We start from the raw sequence: 26,609 nt of genomic DNA on the forward strand, positions 1-26,609 counted from the left end.
ATTCGGCTCTTCCGTTTGGGGCAGCTTCTAAGGCAACGGAGCGAACCAACGAGGAAAAAAAGGGGGGAATGCTATGATGTTTTAAAGAAGAATTCTAGGGTTTTACCCCCTTTTAGAGCCTGAATCTGTTTGCAAGACTATCTGATGGTTGAACAGGATGCTTGTTTTGTAAAAGGTGAGGCTCTGGAGGATAAAGAGGAGACCTTGTTGTTCCCTGTCTCTGGCCCGGAATGGTATATTCCAACAGCTCCTGGGCTGCCCCAAGTCTCTCTTGCAACTTGCACAGGCACGTGTCAATTAAGAGCAAGAATTAATAATTCATTCTTCTCTGAGCTGTTTTCCTAGCAAGTCTCCTGTGCCTTTAACAGCTGCATAGCAAGCATCCAGAGTGGTGTATCCCACAATAATAATAATAATAATAATAATAATAATAATAATAATAATTTATTACTCTTCATTAATTATAAATATCAATTACTATTAAAACATAAATATTAATTACTATTAAAACATAAATTAACATGTTACACGAGTCGTGCAACATGTTAAATTATGTTTTAAACTCATCCAGCCACAAAGCTTTAGTACAGTGTTTCTCAACACTGATCCAGGTCCAGGTCTACAGAGCTTGCATTCTGAGTACACTTCTGTACTGCAGCGAGTCATGGAGTCTTCGCTCACAACAGGAGAGGAAACTGAACGCTTTCCACATGCGCTGCCTCCGACGCATCCTCGGCATCACCTGGCAGGAAAAAGTTCCAAACAACACAGTCCTGGAACGAGCTGGAATCCCCAGCATGTATACACTGCTGAAACAGAGACGCCTGCGTTGGCTCGGTCATGTCGTGAGAATGGATGATGGCCGGATCCCAAAGGATCTCCTCTATGGAGAACTCGTGCAAGGAAAGCACCCTACAGGTAGACCACAGCTGCGATACAATGCAAGAGGGATCTGAAGGCCTTAGGAGTGAACCTCAACAGGTGGGAAACCCTGGCCTCTGAGAGGCCCGCTTGGAGGCAGGCTGTGCAGCATGGCCTTTCCCAGTTTGAAGAGACACTTGGCCAACAGACTGAGGCAAAGAGGCAAAGAAGGAAGGCCCATAGCCAGGGAGACAGACCAGGGACAGACTGCACTTGCTCCCAGTGTGGAAGGGATTGTCACTCCCGAATCGGCCTTTTCAGCCACACTGGACGCTGTTCCAGAACCACCATTCAGAGCGCGATACCATAGTCTTTCGAGACTGAAGGTTGCCTACAGTGTTTCTCAAACTGTGGGCCGAGACCCACTGGGTGGGTAGCGAGCCAATTTCAGGTGGGTCCCCATTCATTTCAATATTTTATTTTTAATATTTTAGACTTGACGCTACCATTATATGTGACTGCATCTGGGGAAATGTGACAGATCTGAACTTATTACAGGCTACTATGTCTATGCTTTTAACAATGATAGTCAATGGGACTTATCCTGCTTGCTCTGCTGGTGCTCCGCTGACAGTGAGTGTTGCCCTCAGCACTGATAAATGTCCCAAACTTCTGCGGACCATCCGTGGAACATCAGTGTGCAATTGGACAGTGATTGAAAATGGCTGCACTGGAAAGAAAGAGAGAGAGAGCGATAGATTATTATTAATAATAATCAGGATTCTGTACTCCTGAGGCTGCTAGAAACTTTACATATAGAATGTGTTTGTGTAGAAATTTGCTAGACTCTCCCTAGAAATGGAGTTGGAGGACTATTCCCCCAAACCTTTACAGTCATTTCAGGGTACCCAGAAGGCTGAACTAGAAAGCAAGAAGTGCAGTGAAGGACTTCCAAGCCAGACAAAAGGCTGAAACTGGATTCATTTGTGATCTATGGTACACCAATTACTAGAGAAAATTGGGATTTTAATTTGGGATATGAACTTCTTACCATAGGTTAGCATTAGCATTCCAGCTAATGATTTTCTTCTGCAAACCAGGGTTTTTAATAATAATAATAAATAAAATAATAAAACTTTATTTTTATCCCGCCCTTCTCCCAAAAAGGGACCCAGGGCGGCTAACATATAAAACAGATTAAAACATAATTTCACAAACAGATAAAAACATATTAAAAAACACATTAGCAGAACCCATAAAAACAGTAGTCAGAAGAGTCAGAATAAAAGAGCATAAAACAGCAGTTCTTAGAGGAATCGGGCCTGTAAAAAAGCAACTAAAAGATATATAAAAGATGTTAAAAAGGCCATAACGTCAGAAGGCTTGGTTAAACAACAAGGTCTTCAGGCCTCGCCGAAAGGTCTCGAGGGAGGGAGCCATTTTCAAGTCAAGGGGAAGGGAGTTCCACAACGTTGGTGCCACTACTGAGAAGGCCCTATTTCTTGCCGCCGCCCCACGTACCTCCTTAGGCGGCGGCACTTGTAAAGGGGCCTTCTCTGATGACCTGAGAGGACGAGCCGGATTGTACGGGAGTAGGCGATCTCTAAGATAACCTGGCCCAGAGCAGTATAGGGCTTTAAAGGTCAAAACCAGCACCTTGAATTGGGCCCGGAAACGAATGGGCAGCCAATGTAGCCCCCGGAGAAGCGGGCTGACAGAGTCAAACCGCCTAGCTCCAGTGACCACACGGGCCGCCGCATTCTGCACTAATTGCAGTTTCCGAACCGTCTTCAGGGGCAGCCCCACATAAAGCACGTTACAATAATCTAACCTCGATGTCACCGTAGCATGGATCACCGTGGCCAGGTCTGCACGATCCAAGTACGGACGCAGCTGGCGCACCAGCCGAAGCTGAGCAAAGGCCCCCCTAGCCACAGCCGCCACCTGGGAATCCAGGAGCAGCTGTGAGTCCAGGTGGACCCCCAAGCTGCGGACCTGCTCGTTTTAAAAAACGTTTCAAAAACTTTTTGCGATTCACTAAAAATCAGTTCATTACCCACTTGTGGGCCCGAACATACAGTCTGGGAAACACTGGTGTACAGTATTTATTTATAAAACCCTTACCATTTCTAAGCCTAAATACTGATTATTATTCATTAGCATTAATACTACTTTGTGTGTATTTATAAATCACTTTATTATTTATATTTATATTTATACAGGTATTTATATACCACCTTTCTTTGGTCGTCAGATTTCTCCTCAGACTTTAATCCAAGGCGGTTTACATAGGCAGGCTGTTCTAAACCCCCGTAGGGATTTTTAAAATTGAATAGTTCTAGTCTTTCATAGAACTCCTCCTTCCAGCTGGATTCCTTCCCGGCCTGGCCTCTCTCTGGCCCTTCGCCTCCCACGCTCCACTTGACGGCAACTCCTCTCTGCCACCGAGGGTCAGCGCATCAGTATATCAGTGTGTCATCAGTTCTCGGGTACTTCTGGTTTTTTCGAACTGGCAGCCTCAGATCTTCAGGCATACAAGGCGGCAGCTCTACCAACTGAGCCAGACCTCCTGCCCTATTATGCATTCATTAATAATAGTAATTGTTTGCGCTTAGTCATGATGTATTGTTAATAATGCATTTCTTTATAACACATGAAAAATATTTCTAAAAGGTATACAGAAATTTAACAAAACAAAAGCCCCAGCCCCAAATTTATGTAATCTCTGGAATAAAGACAAGTTGCATTCGAGAGGAAAGGTAATATTTTGAAGTTTCCTGTTGACAGCTTTTTACATGAGAAACTGCCTGATTGCGAGTCAGGCGATTGCTCCATCTAGCACGGTTTCATCTGCTCTTACAGCAGTAGGAGACTGGGCTTGGTGGACAGAGCTCCAGTGTGTACTTTTAATGCACTCAAAAAAGCCCTCCCATCCATCCCAAGCCTCTTACTAGCATTTGTGGTGTTGCGTCTGGTCTCCCAATCCAGAACTGTCAATGACATCCTCACCAGTTACTTCTGGTGGTACTTTCACTAGGTGTACCATGTGAGTGGGACAGTGGGGGACAAATGTTGAGAAAAGCTGGTCTAGAGTCTATTCATATGGAAGGATGAGCTGCTGAAGTTTTTTTTCACTATAGGAAATTCCAGGTAATTTTATGCCCCCCCTTTCCCTAGGATGGTGTTTTATTGGACCAACCCAATGTTATTGGGCTAACCCAAAAGATAATTTAAACTTGTTTCAGAAGCAGCCTCCTAGTTCTATTGTTCTCTCCTGACACTGTACTTCATTAAAGACCTAATTTGCACACCATTATTATTGATTGCAAGAATGTGGAGGGACGGTTGAGTGCTCCTTTTAAAGGCAACATTGTAATCTGCTGTGTTTCAATTAAAAAGCCCACCTTAAGCAAAGCAGAAAGAAGCCAATCAGGAAAGACATCCAAACACAGCTGCAGAGGTAATGTGCCTTTTCAACTCCCCAACAAAAGTCAAGCTAGCTTTAAAAAAGCACCTTTCAATGCTCTCTGTTTTCATCAGCAACCCTATTCCAACTATTTTCTCCTGACTGGAATGGGAAATGACCCTTCTTCACTGTGTATGATCCTCAGATCAAATTTGCCCATCACGCGGGTTAGCAGATGGCATCCATTTCTGTTAGGATTACCAGTTCAAATCCAGTCCTGGTCCATATATAAGGCTGACTCAGGTGGTTGTCTCCACCCTCCACTGCTTCTCCTTTCCCTGCTCCCTGAATCTGAGAAGGAAGTGGGGAAAGGAGAAGAACCGGAAGTGTGGAGGAGAGGAAGGTGGTATTGCAGACACTCAAGCCCATCACTCCTTCACACTTCCTTTCTGCCCTGTTTTCTCTACCCTTGCCCTGTTGTTCTGCCCTGTTGTTCTCTTGTTGAATCCAGTGGCAGCAGGAGGTGAAAAGGTGGATCAGATGCAGGATGGATACATTGCAGGATGGAAATCATTCTTCTCTGCTACCATTGCGTCTGCTGATAGCCGTCCGGCAGAGCTGTTCTGTGTGGTGCGGGGCCTCCTCCATCAGGCCCCGCCAGTGGACCAGGAGGAATACACGGTCAGCCGCTGTGACGTGTTTGCGCAACATTTTGCAGATAAAATCGATCGCATTCATTACGACTTGGATGCCACATGGACAATGTCTGATAATGTCCCCCTGGCAACCGCTTGTCCAGTGTTGTGGGATTCTTTTCAGCTTGTGCAGCCTGAGGATGTGGACAGACTCCTTTGGAGTGTGAGGCCGTCTGCCTGCCTGTTTGACCCTTGCCCAGCTTGGCTGATAAGAGCTGCCCGGGGTGGACTGGCTGAGTGGACAGTGAGGGTGGTCAACTCTTCTTTGGGGGAGGGGACATTGCCGCTTGCTTTGAAGCGGGCGGTGGTTCGCCCCCTCCTGAAGAAGCCCTCCCTGGATTCCACTGTGTTGAACAACTATCAGCCAGTCTCCAACATCCCGTTTCTGGGCAAGGTAATTGAGCGGGTGGTGGCAGCCCAACTCCAGAGGGTCTTGTGAAGCGGATTATCTGGATCCTTTTCAATCTGGTTTCAGGCCGGGCTTTGGGACGGAAACTGCCCTGGTCGCCTTGGTGGATGACCTACACCGGGGACTGGACAGGGGGAGTGCGTCCCTGTTGGTCCTGCTGGACCTCTCGGCGGCTTTCGATACCATCGACCATAGTATCCTTCTGGGCCGATTGGCCGAGTTGGGAGTTGGAGGCACTGTTTTGCGGTGGTTCCGCTCCTACTTGGAAGGTCGGTCCCAGATGGTGGTGCCGGGGGATGCCTGTTCGACACCCTGGCAATTGAGGTGCGGGGTGCCGCAGGGCTCAATTCTGTCCCCCATGCAATTTAATATCTACATGAAACCGCTGGGAGAGGTCATCCGGGGGTTTGGAGTGGGATGTCATCAATATGCTGATGACACCCAGCTTTATCTCTCCTTTCCTCCAGACTCCAGGGTGGCAGTTGAGGGTCTGGAGCGCTGTCTGGAAGCAGTGAGGATCTGGATGGGGGCTAACAAGCTGAAATTAAATCCGGATAAGACAGAGGCTCTCCTGGTTCGGAAATCCTCAATGCAGGTGCTGGATTATCAGCTTGCTCTGAATGGGGTTGCACTCCCTCTGAAGGAGCAGGTCCGCAGCTTGGGCGTCCACCTGGACTCACAGCTGCTCCTGGATTCCCAGGTGGCGGCTGTGGCTAGGGGGGCCTTTGCTCAGCTTCAGCTGGTGCGCCAGCTGCATCCGTACTTGGATCGTGCAGACCTGGCCACGGTGATCCATGCTACGGTGACATCGAGGTTAGATTATTGTAACGCGCTTTATGTGGGGCTGCCCCTGAAGACGGTTCGGAAACTGCAATTAGTGCAGAATGCGGCGGCCCGTGTGGTCACTGGAGCTAGGCAGTTTGACTCTGTCAGTCCGCTTCTCCGGGGGCTACATTGGCTGCCCATTCGTTTCCGGGCCCAATTCAAGGTGCTGGTTTTGACCTTTAAAGCCCTATACTGCTCTGGGCCAGGTTATCTTAGAGATCGCCTACTCCCGTACAATCCGGCTCGTCCTCTCAGGTCATCAGAGAAAGCCTTTTTACAAGTGCCGCCGCCTAAGGAGGTACGTGGGGCGGCGGCAAGAAATAGGGCCTTCTCAGTAGTGGCACCAAAGTTGTGGAACTCCTTTCCCCTTGACTTGAGAATGGCTCCCTCCCTCGAGACCTTTCGGCGAGGCCTGAAGACCTTGTTGTTTAACCAAGCCTTCTGACGTTATGGCCTTTTTAACATCTTTTATATATCTTTTAGTTGCTTTTTTATAGGCCCGATTCCTCTAAGAACTGCTGTTTTATGCTCTTTTATTCTGACTCTTCTGACTACTGTTTTTATGGGTTCTGCTAATGTGTTTTTTAATATGTTTTTATCTGTTTGTGAAATTATGTTTTAATCTGTTTTATATGTTAGCCGCCCTGGGTCCCTTTTTGGGAGAAGGGCGGGATAAAAATAAAGTTTTATTATTATTATTATTATTATTATTATTATTATTATTATTATTATTATTATTATTATTACCTTATTGGAGGGAAGGCAGCACTATTTGATGTTCTGCCAGGAAGGCAGCCTTGTTCAGATGGTGGGAGAACTTCTCTACCTGTAACCATGTCAACATATTTCAGTGATGGAGAAAGCATTACACAGAATTTCACTTTCTGTGTCACAGTCACAGGAGCCCTCAGGGAGAGGATTGCAAAGTTTGCCAGAAAATTATTCTATTTCTCTGACTTCTTGCTTTTTTCCAAGGCAGGTGACATTGACAAGCCCCACATTTATGTCACATTCTTCAGTGCGACCACCCTAAAGTCCACAGGACTTCCTTACAGAAAATATATTAAGGATAGAGACATTGATCTGAAATATGCTGTTGCTTCTTTTTCAGAAGTCTAACATCTGGGACAGAAGTCTAACCTCTTCCCCACCCCCAAAAGTGCATGTTGTCCTTTCTGCCCCATCCCCTCCTTTTTAATGCAGCTACTGGACAAGATATTTCAAAATATTAGCAGCCCTCCTGCTAATAACCTGATTGCCGGCTGCAACTCCTTGTGAGAGATTCTAGCACCGTAGGGTTAGCAGAAACCTGCTTGCTGCCAGTTGCCCCAAACCATAATTGACCTTCAAAGATAATCAGACTTGTTCTGAGTTATAAGAACAACTTTGATTGTTCTGTCAAGAAATGCAGATCTCCAAGCAGCCATTCTTGGTTCCTTTTGGTTCCACCCTATTTTTACTGTTGGCAGCAAACATGTTAGCGCTCGTTTGAATGACAGTTTCATTGTTACCGTTTTTAATTTATGTATTTCCCTTTTTTTTGGGTTCCATTGCATAAAAGCTGTCACTGTGGAAGGGGCTGACAAAAAAACACACACACCCCGTACCATTTTAAACTTGGTGAGATCTCTGTCTGTTCGTTCATCTGCAGTTGAAAACAACCCTAATTCAAGAGCTCCAGTTTCCTTCGTGTACTATAAGTAGCGACAGAAGGTTCATATTGTTGCTTTCTTTTGGTGAGATGCCTATTTAAAAGGCAGCTATATTTTTTTCTCATTTTCCCTTATTATACTATTTTTAGGACCGTCTTTTGCTTCAGATTCTGTTCCTGCCTCTATGTAGAGTACAAAAGTCCTTATATAGTTCAGTTTTGTGATAACTGTTAATTATCACAAATTTACGCTGCTCTTAGCCTTAAACAAGTGGACCTTAACAAGTGGGCCTCAACAAGTGGGACCTCAACAAGTGGGCCTCTTAGTGGACCTCAACAAGTGGGAAACCCTGGCCTCTGAGCGGCCCGCTTGGAGGCAGGCTGTGCAACATGGCCTTTCCCAGTTTGAAGAGACACTTGGCCAACAGTCTGAGGCTAAGAGGCAAAGAAGGAAGGCCCATAGCCAGGGAGACAGACCAGGGACAGACTGCACTTGCTCCCAGTGTGGAAGGGATTGTCACTCCCGAATCGGCCTTTTCAGCCACACTAGACGCTGTTCCAGAACCACCTTTCAGAGCGCGATACCATAGTCTTTCGAGACTGAAGGTTGCCAACTATGCTAGCCTTAAACTAACAGCTGGATACTGCAAGATCCTCAGCCATGGAGGGCACATGCAACAGGCCTTAGGGGGTGAGCCAGTTGATACGGAAGACAGTCCTTTCAGTGCCTCATTGGGGTTCATGGAACTTACTGCCAGTTATGGGTGTATAGCAGTGTTCTTCAGCCTATGGGTCAGGGCCCCAATGGGGTTGCAAAGCTTCAGTTGTGGAGTCGCAGAAACTTACAGGAATCAAAAAGGTTGAAGACCACTGAACTAAAGCACCACCAGGTAAAGGGGGAGGCATCTGGTGTGCCCCTTCAGCAATCAAGAGATTGTGCCCCAGTCCTGCTCAGGTTCTTAGCAATTGTGCTAAAATAGCTTTCACTAGTGCCAGATTTCATGGTAACATTTTCTGCTCTCTCCAATAAGAATATTTGGTTACAGCGAACAGTGCTTGGAGGACCTAACTAGAGTGGGAAGTGGGCAGTGATGGGAGCAGGGATTGGGCAGAGAGGGTCCTGTGAAGAGGCAGGACCAACATTGGGTCCTCAGTCTCTGATTGATTGATTGATTGATTGATTGATTGATTGATTGATTGATTGATTGGGGTCATGGCATGGAAAAGGTTGAAGACTGCTGGTGTACAGGATCACAGCCTAAGGAAAACTGTCCTGTAATGCACAGGGCCTTGTTTTGAGGGTTTGGGGAACATGAATAAACTTTAAATACAATAAAATGTTGTGTGTTATATTTAGGATTTAAAGGCATTGTTGCCCAGGTGGAATGAATTAACCTGAGTGCTTTAACAGTCTGGTACTTGATATACCCCTGAGGGCTGGGGATAAGAATAGGCCCTCAGTTTGGCTGTACTTGTCGTAAGAGGCGACTAAACAGCCACCGGGTAGATGGGACTCGTCAGTCTGGGAAGGCAGCTCATCTGAGAGAAGGAAAACTCTGATCCCAAACCTCCACTGCCTTGTGGCTACATCCAGTTATGAAAGAGGCTTCAGGAGTCAACCTCGAGGCAAAATCCGGAGCTGGAGTCCCTGAGGCAGTTCATGGCTGAACACAGTCACGTTCTGGCAACTCCTGCGACGCCGCTGGAACCAACCGTATTGGCTTCTGCCTTTCCATTGGACCATTTCAGAGACGTGGAGAGGGGGGATTTGCTGCATGGGTAACAGTCTATCCTCCATATCTACTTTACCCAGGCTTCGCGCACTGGAGAGGACACTCTGTTCCAGAACACTATTTAGAGCGCGATACCATAGTCTTCTGAGACCGAAGGATGCCAACAAGGACTCCCAGGTAAGAGACTATAGGATAGCAACCCCAGTCCATAGTCTTTCGAGACTGAAGGATGCCAACAACTTGATAAATAAGATCCCAATCTGAATGCATTTGCTGCTGTCAATCACACCTTTGATTTTCTCTCATCCTTAAGCAGGGCATCACACTCTTTTCCTTCGTACTTCCTCTCTCTTTTTTTTAATTCAGGGAGTGGGAGGAGCTATAGAATAGAAGGGAGATGGAGGCAGGTGCCCTAACTCATCTACCACATGAAGTTACCTCCATTTCCAGCCCTGTAAATGTTTTACAGTTTTGGCCCATTGAACTCAATGGGATTGCTACAGAGAACGTTTCTCTCTTGTTGATTTTTATGTCTGTTAGGAAATGAGTGGAAGCGCAAGGCATTAATTCTTTTACCTTTCCTTGGTTGTCAGCCTAACCTTGAGAAACTTGGTTGGACCACAGAGACTTATTAAGTTCATCATATCTGTTGGAAGGGGAACTGGACCTGAGCCAATGCTGGGAATAGGACAGGGGGGCTGCATCGGTTTCTGCAAAACTGCTGGGAAAGGAGCAAATCAGCAAAGAATTTTACTCCTCTCTGAGCACGAGGACGGAGAATTTGAGATGGGTGACGTCTCTGCCTATGTTTGAATGTAAGGAGAGGAGATTTCCCAGGAGCTTTCAAAAGCAATGCAACTGTTGAAAGGAGAGTAGAGATTGTTAAAATAATTACAAAGGTAAGGGGGGGAGAGGAAAATAATTGAAACTCTACCATGGTGATTTTCTGCCTGCTGGGATGAGGTGCTGTTTGCATGAGGGTATCCCAAAGGCCTGTGTGGATGTAACATGCAAAGATGGGAAAGGCAAGGCAGATGGTTTCATACAGGATAAGGAGTGGAGACGTGACAGAGAGTAGGGGCTGTTTAACCCTCTCTCTGCCCACTGGTTTCCTTTCCCAGCAGGTTTTGAAATGTGTGTTTGCTTCTCCACTGCAGGCTGTATGTTTTGGGTGTGTAATATCAACCTTTGCTTGCAGGCCTGGCCCAAGGCCTGTTGACACCTGGCGTGGCGTGACAGATGCTGCCCCTTCTTACCTGACGATGTGCCAGCCTTGGCTCTTCCCCTCACTCTCCAGTGTTATACGCCAGCACTCTCCTCCACATTGCCTCTTCTTCTCTGCCCCCCCTCCTTTCCCAAACCAAGGAGTGGAAGGAGAACCAGTGGAGGGAAGTAAGTGGACAGAGAAAAGTGCCCCTCACCAACCTGCTGCCTGATGCAGCAGTTTCAGTTGGCCTCATGGGTGGGCCAGCCTTCTTCTTGTGGTCATTTCTGAGTAAGTGGTTCACGTATCGTATCCTGCTGGAGTGCTGACAAGAGTCCTGTAAGGAAAATACCCTTGAGCTCTTGGCTGAACTGCTAACCCAATGAGGCTCTGGCTTCTGTCTTTTTGTTTTGATTGTGATTGTTGCTTTGTGAATTTGCTAGAAAAGTGGAGCACTCATTTTAATAAAGATGCTCAATGCATGGCTTGCACCAGATGGCACCAGCCTAAAGTACAGGGGGCACTTGACTTTGAAGATCCCCTCCCCATGCATGCATAGGGGACCCCCCAAAGATTTTCTTCCCTTGCGCACCTGCAGGGAAGTGACTTCCCTTTACCTCCCTTTTCGGCTTCCCTCCACATATCTGCTTGCCTCCGGCAGTGGTGGCCTTGGTGGGCAAGTGGGCAGGCTGAAGGACAACCCGGTTATCTGGGACAGGTGAGGAAGGAGGAAGACTAGCAACCCCAGAGGCCTAGCAAACTACCTGGAAATAGGCAGAGATGAACTAATGCCCTTGGCTGAGCGTGTCACTTCACTGCTGTAATGTGTGGTGCGGGGGACTTCCTAGGTCAGCCAGGCAGGCCCTGGGGCATTAATGGGCACTCTGCCAGTGCCCAACCTGGCTGACTTCTGTTGCGTTCATGCACACATGGCCATGCCATGGCCATAATTGTAGCTGGGTTTGGCAGTTCAGATGCATCCCAAAACTTGAGGTTTCAAAGGCTGGCAATGTCACAACGTGGGGTTTGGTGATGCTGCAAGACTGTCAACCCTTGAAGGATTGGGGGGGGGGAAGAGAGGTGGTGGAGATCTAGCAATGAAGGAGCCCGGTGCTAAAGGGCTGGAGTCAAGCAGCAGCCCAACCCTTACTTATTATCTGTGCCAGCCGTCCGCCTGAGCTGAAAGCAAGAAGCAACAGAAACAAGGTCATTTTTGGCAGTTGGCAACCCTCCCCTAGAGCACCGTGCCAACTCTCACACAAGCCTTTCGTAGATCAGCTGTTTTCAGTACTTTGGAACGGCTCCAATCTATAAATTGTACTACAGACTCTTCTTAGCCACCATCCTCCGTATGAATAACGTGTTGGGGAAGGAAGGGCTGAGCTAAGTACGTATAATCTGCAAATCATGTTTTTCTTCATACTGTACAATTGTTCGCAGCTGTGTTTTATCTCCTGGCATCACGAGCCATCGGAAGCATTAATGCTTCACCTAATCTGCTGGTTTTGTAAGACACCAGTGAAAGAGATTTTTTTGCTTTTTTAATAAGCTATTTTTACCAAAAAAAAAAAAAAAAAAAGACTCTCTGGAGCCTTCCAGATCCTCTTTTACTCATGATTCACCATGTCATGCCAACAGTATCTAGGGGTGTACAGAAATTTCAGGAAGTGTGGTCCATTCTGTAGAAGGCAGTTGGAAAAGAGAGACTGTCCACTGCTATTTTGACCCACCTGGGGGGTGGGTGGGTAAGATAGGCTGGCATGCTTCCTTATGGCACTCCCTTCTTTTTTCAGGGATGGAAATTTTGAGCTTATATGAGTAGCTGTCACCTTGGAAACGCTAAAAGGCAAACACACACACACACACACACACACACACACAACTTATATATCTGTAAGTAGCAGTGCTTTTTATATATTGAACAGATATCTAAAATCACACATGAGAGCTGTCCGCCTCACTGTATTTAACTCCAATGTATCAGTCATGTGTTACTTTTAAAAATGTGTGTGCGGTCTTGGTGCTGCGCCCTTCCTTGGGCACATACCTCACTGAACGCAGTGGGATTCCATGTGAGTGTTCAAGAAACTGCGGTAAAAACCAGCAGCACACGGTTCTGCAGCCAACAATCCATAGCCCCCTATCAGCCCCCGTGAGAATAATCCACACATTCCAGAAGTGAACGGTGACTTTATATTTTTTTAATTCTATGTGAAAAACACAAAGACCTATGAAAATCTGGAGTCACAGCACAACTCTAGACTTTCTCGACACTTGGGGCCTGGAGCGCATGGAAATGGATGGGGGGAGTGCATTCTCACTGGTTTGCCTCACACTAGCATTCAGTACCATCAATCGTGATATCCTGGCTGGGATGGGCTTGGTTCTACATTATCCCCAAAGCTATTTAACATTGACATGGTCCCCTTGCACGCGTATTATGGAACAGTATCAATTGTTTTGAATGGGTACGTGTGCCTTTTGTATTGAATTGCCAATGAACCTTTGAGTACTGATAATATGTTTTGGCCAAGCATAATAATAATAATAATAATAAAACTTTATTTTTATCCCGCCCTTCTCCCTAACGGGACCCATAACGAGAGATGCTTATGGATAACATCCAGCTCTCCATCTCTCCTAAGAATAGGAACAAGCACACATTATATGCTTGGAAGCACCTGAAGATGCCCCCCCCCCCCCAGTTTTTCCTTAGATGTTCATGTGGAGTTCATGGAAGAGAGTGAAACTAATTATCTATGCAGTGCCATGGGGGGAGGGGAGGGGTTGTCTTATTTATTTATTGCCTCTGGAGATTGCATGAGACAATTAAACCCTGCTTGCCTGGCAGATGGCAATGAAATCACCTGTCATTCTTTGGATGTGATCCATTAGGGGACCTAAAAACAATGCAGGTACAATTTTTAAAAAAAGAAAGAGAGAGAGAGAGAGAAAAGAAAGAAACATGAAGGATTAAAAGCATCACACTCTGTCTTAACAATTCTCATCCTTATGGAGATTGTTTTCTCAGGTGGAGAGAATTGTTAGATGCAGTTCCCTGGTGAGCTACACCTTTAAAATCCTATGCATGGTTTTAGTTAGGGATGCCAAGTTGGATGAGTCCCAAAAGGTGAAAGTTCCATGGTGGGGCCTGGGTATGGCACAACCCTTGAAAAACGAGAGGGGAGAAGATCCAGTCTTGGCCAGAGTGAAGTGGAGGAGCAGTGCTGGTCCTGATGTGGGATGCATCCACGGCAGATTGCAAAGAGGCAGATCGTGAGGGGGCAGTGGATTTGGGGTGCCTTTCACCCTGAGTTTGTCACCACTGTCTCCCTCCAAACTGACACCACTGCACTGAGCTGCTTCCCGCTCACTCTGAGAAGCAGGCCATTCACTTCTCAAAAAGCACAGACATTGCATCTTTCACTTTGGATACCCCATCAAATTTAATGGGGTAACATGTAGACGCAAACCTGTTCTTTGGTTTCAGATTTGTTGTTTATAATTTGGTTTTGACTTGGACTTGCTTTTAGTTTCCATGAACAACTTGGTTGCAAATGGTTTATAATGATACTTTCTTTAAAAAATAAAACCAAAACAGCCCATTCAGCCATGGAACTTGCTTAAAGGAACAGGATCCCCCAACCAATTTCCTTGGAGGAAGAGTCATGGCCCAGTCCAAGTGGAGTGGAGTGCTGGTGCAGGGTCGTCACAAAGCTGCCATAATGCATGTTTGCAATGACTTTAGAGTAGGGAGCACCAGTGGGAAGCCCTTTTCTATCCTGCTGGCACTGAATCCAGATGCTACACCTGATGGAGCAGGTAAGGTACTGCTGGACGGCACAGGGGTGGGGGAGGACAGAATGGGGCTGGAAGGGGTGTTTCAGGGCAGGGAAGGGTGGGAAGGGGGCAGGGATGGCAGAGGAGGCCTCTACTGTATCCTAACCCCCTCCTTGGGGTTGAAAGTCCTACACAGAAGTTGCTACCTGGAGTTGCCCCAGCAATTTTGCTGGCACAGATCCAAGTAGCCCCACTGGGCAGGCTGGAGCTTGACATGGGGTAAGGGAAAAAATGTTCCCTTACTCCAAGGAGACCTCTGGCCCGCTCCATTTCAGCACTTGATACAGCATGGGCTGTGCAGACTTGCTGTGCCAGTGCTGAATAGGGTTGGGCCTTTGGTGGCATATGAATGCAGTAAGCAGACCAACACTGAATACTCTTCCATCACAATAATACTCGAACTGTGGGCTGGTGCTCACTTGTCTTCCCATAAAAGAACTGCTAGTATGCACATAAGAACAGCCCCACTGGATCAGGCCCATCTAGTCCAGCTTCCTGTATCTCACAGCGGCCCACCAAATGCCCCAGAGAGCACACCAGATAACAAGAGACCTGCAAGGCTTCCTGGGAATTGTAGTTAAGAACATAAGAACAGCCCCACTGGATCAGGCCCATCTAGTCCAGCTTCCTGTATCTCACAGCGGCCCACCAAATGCCCCAGAGAGCACACCAGATAACAAGAGACCTGCAAGGCTTCCTGGGAATTGTAGTTAAGAACATAAGAACAGCCCCACTGGATCAGGACATAGGCCCATCTAGTCCAGCTTCCTGTATCTCACAGCGGCCCACCAAATGCCCCAGGGAGCACACCAGATAACAAGAGACCTGCAAGGCTTCCTGGGAATTGTAGTTAAGAACATAAGAACAGCCCCACTGGATCAGGCCAGAGGCCCATCTAGTCCAGCTTCCTGTATCTCACAGCGGCCCACCAAATGCCCCAGGGAGCACACCAGATAACAAGAGACCTGCAAGGCTTCCTGGGAATTGTAGTTAAGAGCATAAGAACAGCCCCACTGCATCAGGCCATAGGCCCATCTAGTCCAGCTTCCTGTATCTCACAGCGGCCCACCAAATGCCCCAGGGAGCACACCAGATAACAAGAGACCTGCAAGGCTTCCTGGGAATTGTAGTTAAGAACATAAGAACAGCCCCACTGGATCAGGACATAGGCCCATCTAGTCCAGCTTCCTGTATCTCACAGCGGCCCACCAAATGCCCCAGGGAGCACACCAGATAACAAGAGACCTGCAAGGCTTCCTGGGAATTGTAGTTAAGAACATAAGAACAGCCCCACTGGATCAGGCCATAGGCCCATCTAGTCCAGCTTCCTGGATCTCACAGCGGCCCACCAAATGCCCCAGGGAGCACACCAGATAACAAGAGACCTGCAAGGCCTCCTGGGAATTGTAGTTAAGAGCATAAGAACAGCCCCACTGCATCAGGCCAGAGGCCCATCTAGTCCAGCTTCCTGTACCTCACAACGGCCCACCAAATGCCCCAAGGAGTACACCAGATAACAAGAGACCTCATCCTGGTGCCCTCCCTTGCATCTGGCCTTCTGACATAGCCCATTTCTAAAATCCTAAGAAGGGATCACACTGACAGTGCTTTTCCGCCAGAAGGGATACTTCACAGCATAGCAGATGGAACTTGGCTTCATTGCTGAGGGAACCACATGGCACAGAACACTTGGTGTTCACCTCTGTTTTGCTCTCAAGTTGGGAGGGGGGAGCAGGGGGCCCCCCTGCATGGCATGTACCTCCACTAGCTCCAAGACACAACTGCCATCTCTGCTGCCAGCCTGGCACCCTCAAAAAGTAGTACGCCTGTGGAAAAATAGTACTTGCAGGAAAAGATGTTTGCAAAGTCCTGCACTGAAGAAGTCTGCTAGAAAAATTCCACGTACCAAGGGAGTTATAAGTCTGTGTGACTGAGTTCCAGCTGTAGCCCCCTGCAAACCTGCAGTGTATACATGCCTCATCGGAAGACCTAGGAAGGATGCGCTTGACTGCAAAATGCTAGTTTTATTCCTATGCAAACGCACACAATGTAAAACAGATGAATCGGTTGGAAGTCTCATGAGCAATCAACTCAGGTTTCTTTAACTGAGCGTCAGATCTATAAATTAAGTAGCAGCGACAGGGATCTGGGACTTCCATGAGACCTTGCAAAGCTGGTGATTTTGCTCTGCAAGGGAACTTTGCACGCTGTCCTAAGGGGCTGACATATCTTTCCCGGGACAGATTTACATCTCCCAAGAGGATGTTTCCAGGGATTCCTGAGTCCAACCTTCTGCAGGGTCTGCCATATCTCTCCCTTTTGCTTAGCTATTTTGGATATCAGCTTTCAAAACCAGCAAATAAAGAGGGAGAAGAGCCTGAAAATAAAGCAATTTTTCCCCCTGTGCCTTTTCTCCCTCTTTTCATTTTCTTGGAAAATAAATTCTAAGTGACAGTAATGGCATCTTCTGCCTAATGATCAGTACCACAGTTTGGGAGTTTAAGTTTTAAACACTCTCCTTTTGGATAAGAGCAATTGCAGAATGAACCAAGCCTGGAGGGGTCAAAGGTGGACAAATTATCCAGCCTCAAGTTGTTGCTTTAAACAGTGGTGTCCTTAGAGGGTGTGGAGGGTGCGGGCCACACCCAGTGACATGCATGGGAGGGGACCTGACACCACTACTGGCCAAAATTTTTAAAATCTTGGTATTTTTGAATAATACCATCATGTTATATATTTAATTTGACGTGTAATTTCAGGCAGAATGCAATGAAACAAACTGTGTTGAAGTATCGCTATTCCAGTGTTTCTCAAACAGTGGGTCAGGAGCCACTAGATGGGTCAGGAGCCAGTTTCAAGTGGGTCCCTATTCATTTCAATATTTTAATATACTAGACTTGATGCTACCGTGGCATGTGATTGCACTGGGGAAATGTTACAGATTTGTACTTTTAACCGGTTACTCTGTATATGCTTTTAACAATGATAGTGAATGGGACTTACTCCTGGGTAAGTGTGGGTAGGATTGCAGCCTAGGATCGTCAAAAATTCCCTGCATGATGATGTAACTTCCAGTCATGACATCACTTCCGGTGGGTCCTGACAGATTCTCATTCTAAAAAGTGGGTCCCAGTGCTAAAAGCTTGAGAACCACTGCTTTATTCTATCAAAAGTTATAGCCAAAAAACCTTTGGGGGCGGGGCGATAGTGCAACACCTTGGCCACCACCTGGGGCCCACCCACTACATGGGAAGAGGTCCATCATGGGGGTGACACACTGGTTTCCTGCACTGGGTGACAGAGAGGAGTAGACAGAGAAAGAACATGCAATTACATAAGAACATAAGAATAGCCCAACGGATCAGGCCATAGGCCCATCTAGTCCAGCTTCCTGTATCTCACAGCGGCCCACCAAATGCCCCAGGGAGCACACCAGATAACAAGAGACCTCATTCTGGTGCCCTCCCTTGCATCTGGCATTCTTATATAGCCCATTTCTGAAATCAGGAGGTTGCACATACACATCATGGTTTGTAACCGGTAATGGATTTTTCCTCCAGAAACTTGTCCCATCCCCTTTTAAAGGCGTCCAGGCCAGATGCCGTCACCACATCCTGTGGCAAGGAGTTCAACAGACCAACCACACGCTGAGTAAAGAAATATTTTCTTTTGTCTGTTCTAACTCTCCCAACACTCAATTTTAGTGGATGACCCCTGGTTCTGGTGTTATGTGAGAGTGTAAAGAGCATCTCTCTATCCACTGTGTCCATCCCCTGCATAATTTTGTATGTCTCAATCATGTCCCCTCTCAGGTGCCTCTTTTCTAGGCTGAAGAGCCCCAAAACGCCGTAGCCTTTCCTCATAAGGAAAGTGCCCCAGCCCAGTAATCATTTTAGTCGCTCTCTTTTGCACCTTTTCCATTTCCACTATGTCTTTTTTGAGATGCGGCGACCAGAACTGGACACAATACTCCAGGTGTGGCCTTACCATAGATTTGTACAACGGCATTATAATACTAGCCGTTTTGTTCTCCATACCTTTTCTAATGATCCCAGGCATAGAATTGGCCTTCTTCACTGCCGCCGCACATTGGGTCGACACTTTCATCGACCTGTCCACCACCACCCCAAGATCTCTCTCCTGATCTGTCACAGACAGCTCAGAACCCATCAGCCTATATGTGAAGTTTTGATTTTTTGCCCCAATGTGCATTACACTTACTATTACACTTTTTTACACATGACACTTACTATTACACTATTACACTTACATTACACTTACCCATCAGCCTATATGTGAAGTTTTGACTTTTTGCCCCAATGTGCATTACACTTACTATTGAAGCGCATCTGCCATTTTGCTGCCCATTCTGCCAGTCTGGAGAGATCTGAAGCTCCTCACAAACACTTCTGGTCTTCACCACTCAGAAAAGTTTGGTGTCGTCTGCAAACTTGGCTGCCTCACTGCTCACCCCTGTCTCCAGGTCATTTATGAAGAGGTTGAAAAGCACTGGTCCCAGGACAGATCCTTGGGGCACACCACATCAGTTATACTTATTTAAGTTTAGTTACAAGAGAATATAGAAAACCTTTTGAGCCAGAACCGTGCCGGTCTAGCTCAGTATTGTCATCACTGACTGGAAGAAGCACTCCAGGGTTTCAGGCAGAAATTTTCTCCCTGCCCTACCTGGAGACGCAGCCAGCCAGGGACTGAACCTATATGCAAAGCATGCATTTCATCACTGAGTGACAAAATTTGATCTAGCAGGGGATTCAAAACATAGTGAAGGAGCTCGGTGGAACACACTTGCAGCACCCAGCTGCCTAGTGCTGGGGGAAGCCATGTGCAATGAGTCCCACTCTCTTCAATAGGACCTTTCAAAAGGAGTGTCCTTGCAGTAAGAGTAGCTGTGCAGCCCACTCTCTAACTATCTTAAGTTGCAGGAGGGGAGATTTTGATGCACTGTTAGGATTAATGTCATAGCAGTAAGAGTGGTTCAGCAATGAAACTGATTGCAGAGGAAAGTAGTAGGCTCTCCCTCACTTGGGGTCTTCAAGTACCTTGACAAGTACCGTTTGGAGATGCTCTAGAGAGGGTTTCCCTGCTTCAAGCAGGAGGTTGAATTAGATGGCCTCAAAGGACCTTTCCAATTCTATGATTCTAGATGCAAGTCCCACTCATTTCAATGGAATTTGCTTAGAAGAATCACAGAAACACTAATGGGGTCTCTGTGCTGGTGGTGACTAACCTGAAAATCTGGGGGTTGCAGTGGAGAACTCAGCAAAGATGTTATTGACTCAGCTGCGGAAGAGGCTAATGCCACACAAAGGATTATTAGACGAGAGGCTGAAATGAAACTGCAAGTTTGCTAAAGTCATGATACTCTTTGGTGCTGCAGCCACGCATGAAATATAAGCTTCTGCTCTTGCCTTCTCAAAAAAGGATGTTGTAGAGCTGGAATGTGTTGCCACAAGAGGATGTCGATGGCCGCCAGCTTGGATGGTTTGAAAAGGGGATCAGACAAGGGGCCCCTCTCCTTTGGAGCCATTCTGGGCAGGGGGGGAGAAAACGAGGTGAATGCTCTGAAAGGCTCCACCGGGGTGGGTGGGAGGGGCCACTTGCATGCTGTGGTGTGGCTCCCTGCAAAACTTAATGCTTTGCATCCCTTCTAACTACACCACTGGTGATACGTCCATGGAGGACAGGTCTAGCCATAGCTACCAGTCATGAAGGTTATGTGCCACCCACCTCCAGGTTCAGGAGCAGTCTATCTGTAAACACCTATTGCAGGGCAGCGATGGGAGGAAAAGGATGCACCCTCAGGTCTTGCTTGTGGGCTTTCCAGAGGCAGCTGGTCAGCAAGCCACTCTGGGGAACAGGATGCTGGACTAGATGGGCCACTGTGGGAAACAGGAAGTGGGGCCAGATGAGTCTTTGGCCTGGTCCAGCAAGGCAGTTCTTTAGCCACAAAATAGTACAGGAGACTCTATGTGCATAGGAAGTCTACCTCGGAATACTAGGAGGGGGCAACGGCAAAGGAACGGTCTGACCTTCTTGCCCTGCTTGTGGGCAGGACAAGCAGGAAGCCTTGTGCTTCCTGGAGACATCTAGCTGGCCCCCGCTGGTGACCCAACAACCCCCTCTGCCCAGCGGATCTTCTGATGAGCTAATTGGTTATAAAAAAGAGAGGAAAGAAAAGAAAGAACTAAATGACCTGGCCAGCAAGATCATAGGTGATACCATGAGATCTGGCAGAAAGACCCCCCAGCATTGGCTGTGACCAGTGCTTTTTTTTGTAAAAAAAAAATAGGTGCAGGAACTCACAACTATTTATTTATTTATTTATTTATTTATTTATTTATTTATTTATAAACCATTTTTTATACATGCGCGCATGCACGCGCGCACACACGTCCATCCCGTGTGAGCTCCCTGATAGCAAAAGCACTCCTGCCACAGCTGGAGTGAAACACCCCATTTTTTTAGGTGGGGAGGTGCTCCATTGGGCTATAGGAAACTCTCTCCATTGGGCTATAGGAAAGCCTATACAGTAGTTAAAGTGTTCAGAACAAATATATAAGGTCTTGAGCCCAGCTGGTGGCCATCAGTACCTCAAGTGTTAGTTCCAAACACTTTGAGCCTAAGAGCTCTGGTGGCTTAGTGGCTAAACTGTAGATCCGTGAAGCCAGAGGCTTGGGGTTCAAATCCTACTGAGGAATAATATATATATATATATATTTTTTTTAGGTGGGAAGGTGCTCCATGGCTGCAAAATATAAAGGTTGGTTGCTAGTTGCCAAAAGGGGGGCCAGTTGAGGCTGCAAAACTCCTCAAAGTTCAGTCCCAGGCAGGCTCTTTTTTGAACTTTTTTTTTTTAAAGTCCCAGGTAGGACTTAACCCACAGCCTCCAGCAGGGGGCTCACTCCAGGAGCTTAACTGTGGGTTAAGTCCTAACTGGAACTTAAAAAAAAAAAAAGGTCAAAAAAGAGCCTGCCTGGGACTGAACTTTGACCTACAGTTTCACCACTGAGCCACCAGAGCTCTTAGGCTCAAAGTGTTTGGAACTAATACTTGAGGCACTGATAGCCACCAGCTGGGCTGAAGACCTTATATATTAGTTCTGAACACTTTGATAATAGGCTTTCCTATAGCCCAATGGAGAGAGTGCTGGGCTGTGGAGCACAAGGTTGGAGGTTCGAATCCCTCCCTAGCCAGCAATGCAGGGCGGGGTGGTGCAGGCAGGGGAAAAAAGGTGGGGGCAAGGAGGAGGGAAAAAAAGGGGCAGGGTGGTGCAGGCAGAGGGGAAAAAAGGTGGGGGCAGAGAGGAGGGGGGAAAAAAGGTGCCGGAACGCCATTCCGGTGCGTTCCATTACAAAAAAAAGCCCTGGCTGTGACAGAGTCAGGGATGTGCAGTGTGTGGGGAAGCAGGTGAGGCAGTGCCTCCCTACTGGAGTCCTTTGAAAAGTGCTGCCGCTGTGGGAGGCACTGAAGCACCTGCTGTGCGTGGGTGGGGAGGCAGGTGAGGCAGTGCCTCCCCACCAGAGTCCTTCGAAAAGTGCTGCTGCTGTAGGAGAGGCTCAAGCACCCGCCATGTGTGGGTGGGGAGGCAGGTGAGGCAGTGCCTCCTCACTGGAGTCCTTCAAAAAGTGCCACTGCTGTGGGAAGGGCTGAAGCACCCGCTGTGCATGGGTGGGGAGGCAGGTGAGGCAGTGCCTCCCCACCAGAGTCCTTCGAAAAGTGCTGCTGCTGTAGGAGAGGCTCAAGCACCCGCCATATGTGGGTGGGGAGGCAGGGGAGGCAGTGCCTCCTCACTGGAGTCCTTCAAAAAGTGCCACTGCTGTGGGAAGGGCTCAAACACCTGCTGTGTGTGGGTAGGGAGGCAGGTGAGGCAGAGCCTCCCCACCAGAGTCCTTCGAAAAGCACCGCCGCCGAGGGGCTCAAGCACCTGCTGTGCGCGGGTGGGGAGGCAGGTGAGGCAGTGCCTCCCCACAAGAGCGCTGCCGCTATGGGAGGTGCTCAAGCACTCCCAACCCACATGTGTGGGTTAGGAGTGCTTGAGTACCTCCCATAGCAGGCGGTGCTTTTCGAAGGACTCCGCTGGGGAGGCACTGCCTCACCTGCCTCCCCGGATCCTGGCATCATCCCTGGGCGCGGGGATGGGGCATAAGTCATGGGTGTGTCCTCGGTGCAAGGAGCTCCAGGGTCTCAGGGAACGCGTCCGCTCCCTTGAAGCCTTGGTCGCCGACCTGGAGAAGCGCAGGCAGGCAGAGGAGGACCGTGGGGAGACTTTCGGGGACGATCAGGCTTCGTCCCAACCTCAGGCGTGCAGCTCCTCAGCTACCCGGGTGGGAAGTCTCGGGGCTGGAGGACGTCATCCTGGAGAGGAGGGAAACAATCCCCTAGGGGGGACCCCTTCTCCAGGGGATGGGCCCTTATCCGAACGCACTCAGGATACTACTCAGCGGGAGGGGGGTCGGGGGCTTCTTGTAGTGGGGGGTTCAATTATTAGAAACATAGAGAGGGGGGTTTGCGACGGATGTGAGGACCGCATGGTGACTTGCCTGCCTGGTGCGAAGGTTGCGGACATCACTTCTCGTCTAGACAGGCTGGTAGACAGTGCTGGGGGAGAGGTAGTGGCTGTGGTGCATGTCGGCACCAACGACGTGGGCAAGTGTAGCTGGGAGGTCCTGGAGGCCAAATTTAGGCTTTTAGGCAGGAAGCTGAAAGCCAGGACCTCAAAGGTAGCGTTCTCTGAAGTGCTACCTGTTCCACGCGCAGGGCCAGCTAGGCAGGCGGAGATCAGGGGTCTCAATGCGTGGATGAGACGGTGGTGTAGGGAGGAGGGGTTTAGATTCGTTAGGCACTGGGGAACGTTTTGGGACAAGCGGGGCCTGTACAAGAGGGACGGGCTCCATTTGAACCAGAATGGAACCAGACTGCTGGCGCATAACATTAAAAAGGTGGCAGAGCAGCTTTTAAACTGATCCCTGGGGGAAGGCCGACAGGAGCCGAGGGGCATCCGGTTCGGGACTCCTCATCCCTATGGGATGAGGATGGGGAGGTTAGAGAACAACAAGACAAAGGCAGGGTAGGAGAAGAAATTGGGAAAGGTAGGGAGATGGGATGTGATAGATGGTTTGGCACAATGAGAGGATGCGGGGACAAAGGAGCGAATAAGCAGCCCATCCTGGGGCATTCCGTGTATAAATGCTTTTATGCGAATGCCCGAAGTCTACAAGCAAAGGTGGGAGAACTGGAATGTCTGGTGACAAGGGAAAACATTGACATAGTGGGCATAACGGAAACCTGGTGGAATGCGGAGAATCAGTGGGATACCGCAATCCCGGACTATAAACTCTACAGGAGGGACAGGCAAGGGTGTGTTGGAGGTGGGGTGGCCCTTTATGTTAAGGAAGGGATAGAATCCAGCAAAGTAGAGATTGAAGGTGGGTCCAACTGCACCGTAGAATCTCTGTGGGTTAAATTACCAGGCTTGTGCAGCGATGTAATACTGGGGGCGTGCTATCGTCCTCCAGACCAGAAATCTGATGGGGACCTTGAAATGAGGAAACAGATCAGGGAGGTGACAAGGAGGGACAGGGTTGTAATCATGGGGGACTTCAATTATCCTCATATTGACTGGGTCAATTTGTGTTCTGGTCACGATAAGGAAACCGGATTTCTTGACATGCTAAATTACTGTGGCTTAGATCAGCTTAGTCACGGAGCCCACCAGAGGACAGGTGACTCTGGATTTAATATTGTGTGGTACGCAGGACCTGGTTAGAGATGTAAACGTTACTGAGCCATTGGGGAACAGTGATCATGCTGCGATCCGTTTTGACGTGCATGTTGGGGGAAGAATACCAGGCAAATCTCTAACAAAAACCCTTAACTTCCGACGGGCGGACTTCCCTCAAATGAGGAGGCTGGTTAGAAGGAGGTTGAAAGGGAAGGTAAAAAGAGTCCAATCTCTCCAGAGTGCATGGAGGCTGCTTAAAACAACAGTAATAGAGGCCCAGCAGAGGTGTATACCACAAAGAAAGAAGGGTTCCACTAAATCCAGGAGGGTGCCCGCATGGCTAATGAGTCAAGTTAGAGAGGCTGTGAAGGGCAAGGAAGCTTCCTTCCGTAAATGGAAGTCTTGCCCTAATGAGGAGAATAAAAAGGAACATAAACTGTGGCAAAAGAAATGTAAGAAGGTGATAGGGGAGGCCAAGCGAGACTATGAGGAATGCATGGCCAGCAACATTAAGGGGAATAATAAAAGCTTCTTCAAATATGTTAGAAGCAGGAAACCCGCCAGAGAAGTGGTTGGCCCTCTGGATGGTGAGGGAGGGAAAGGGGAGATAAAAGGAGACTTAAAGATGGCAGATAAATTAAATGAGTTCTTTGCATCTGTCTTCACGGCAGAAGACCTCAGGCAGATACCGCTGCCGGAACCTGACCGAGGAGTTAAGTCAGATAGAGGTTAAAAGAGAAGATGTTTCAGACCTCATTGATAAATTAAAGATCAATAAGTCACCGGGCCCTGATGGCATCCACCCAAGAGTTATTAAGGAATTGAAGAATGAAGTTGCAGATCTCTTGACTAAAATATGCAACTTGTCCCTCAAAAGAGCCACAGTGCCAGAGGATTGGAGGATAGCAAATGTCACGCCTATTTTTAAAAAGGGAAAGAGGGGGGACCCGGGAAACTATAGGCCGGTCAGCCTAACATCCATACCGGGTAAGATGGTGGAATGCCTCACCAAAGATAGGATCTCAAAACACATAGACAAACAGGTCTTGCTGAGGGAGAGTCAGCATGACTTCTGTAAGGGTAAGTCTTGCCTCACGAATCTTATAGAATTCTTTGAAAAGGTCAACAGGCATGTGGATGTGGGAGAACCCGTGGACATTATATATCTGGACTTTCAGAAGGCGTTCGACACAGTCCCTCACCAAAGGCTACTGAAAAACTCCACAGTCAGGGAATTAGAGGACAGGTCCTCTCGTGGATTGAGAACTGGTTGGAGGCCAGGAAGCAGAGAGTGGGTGTCAATGGGCAATTTTCACAATGGAGAGAGGTGAAAAGCGGTGTGCCCCAAGGATCTGTCCTGGGACCGGTGCTTTTCAACCTCTTCATAAATGACATGGACACAGGGTTGAGCAGTGAAGTGGCTAATTTTTCAGATGACACCAAACTTTTCCAAGTGGTGAAGACCAGAAGTAATTGTGAGGAACTCCAGAAGGATCTCTCCAGACTGGCAGAATGGGCAGCAAAATGGCAGATGCGCTTCAATGTCAGTAAGTGTAAAGTCATGCACATTGGGGCAAAAAATCAAAACTTCACATATAGGCTGATGGGTTCTGAGCTGTCTTGGGGTGGTGGTGGACAGGTCGATGAAAGTGTCGACCCAATGTGCGGCGGCAGTGAAGAAGGCCAATTCTATGCTTGGGATCATTAGGAAGGGTATTGAGAACAAAATGGCTAGTATTATAATGCCGTTGTACAAATCTATGGTAAGGCCACACCTGGAGTATTGTGTCCAGTTCTGGTCGCCGCGTCTCAAAAAAGACATTGTGGAAATGGAAAAGGTGCAAAAGACATGACTAAGATGATTACTGGGCTGGGGCACCTTCCTTATGAGGAAAGGCTACAGCGTTTGGGCCTCTTCAGCCTAGAAAAGAGGCACCTGAGGGGGGACATGATTGAGACATACAAAATTATGCAGGGGATGGACAGAGTGGATAGGGAGATGCTCTTTACACTCTCACATAACACCAGAACCAGGGGACATCCACTAAAATTGAGTGTTGGGCGGGTTAGGACAGACAAAAGAAAATATTTCTTTACTCAGCGTGTGGTCGGTCTGTGGAACTCCTTGCCACAGGATGTGGTGCTGGTGTCCAGCCTGGACGCCTTTAAAAAGGGATTGGACAAGTTTCTGGAGGAAAAATCCATTACGGGTTACAAGCCATGATGCGTATGTGCCACCTCCT

The 26,609-nt window shown here is 47.9% G+C and overlaps 1 protein-coding gene across 1 annotated transcript in view; it reads right to left on the reverse strand.

Moving 5' to 3' along the window:
* CFAP74 (cilia and flagella associated protein 74) overlaps window positions 1–26,609 on the reverse strand; it is a 123,123-nt gene that overhangs the window by 95,895 nt on the left and 619 nt on the right. The gene's annotated exons all lie outside the window — the stretch shown is intronic.

This window comes from Tiliqua scincoides, chromosome 9, assembly GCF_035046505.1.
Source record: "Tiliqua scincoides isolate rTilSci1 chromosome 9, rTilSci1.hap2, whole genome shotgun sequence".
Classification (NCBI taxonomy): Eukaryota; Metazoa; Chordata; class Lepidosauria; order Squamata; family Scincidae; genus Tiliqua; species Tiliqua scincoides.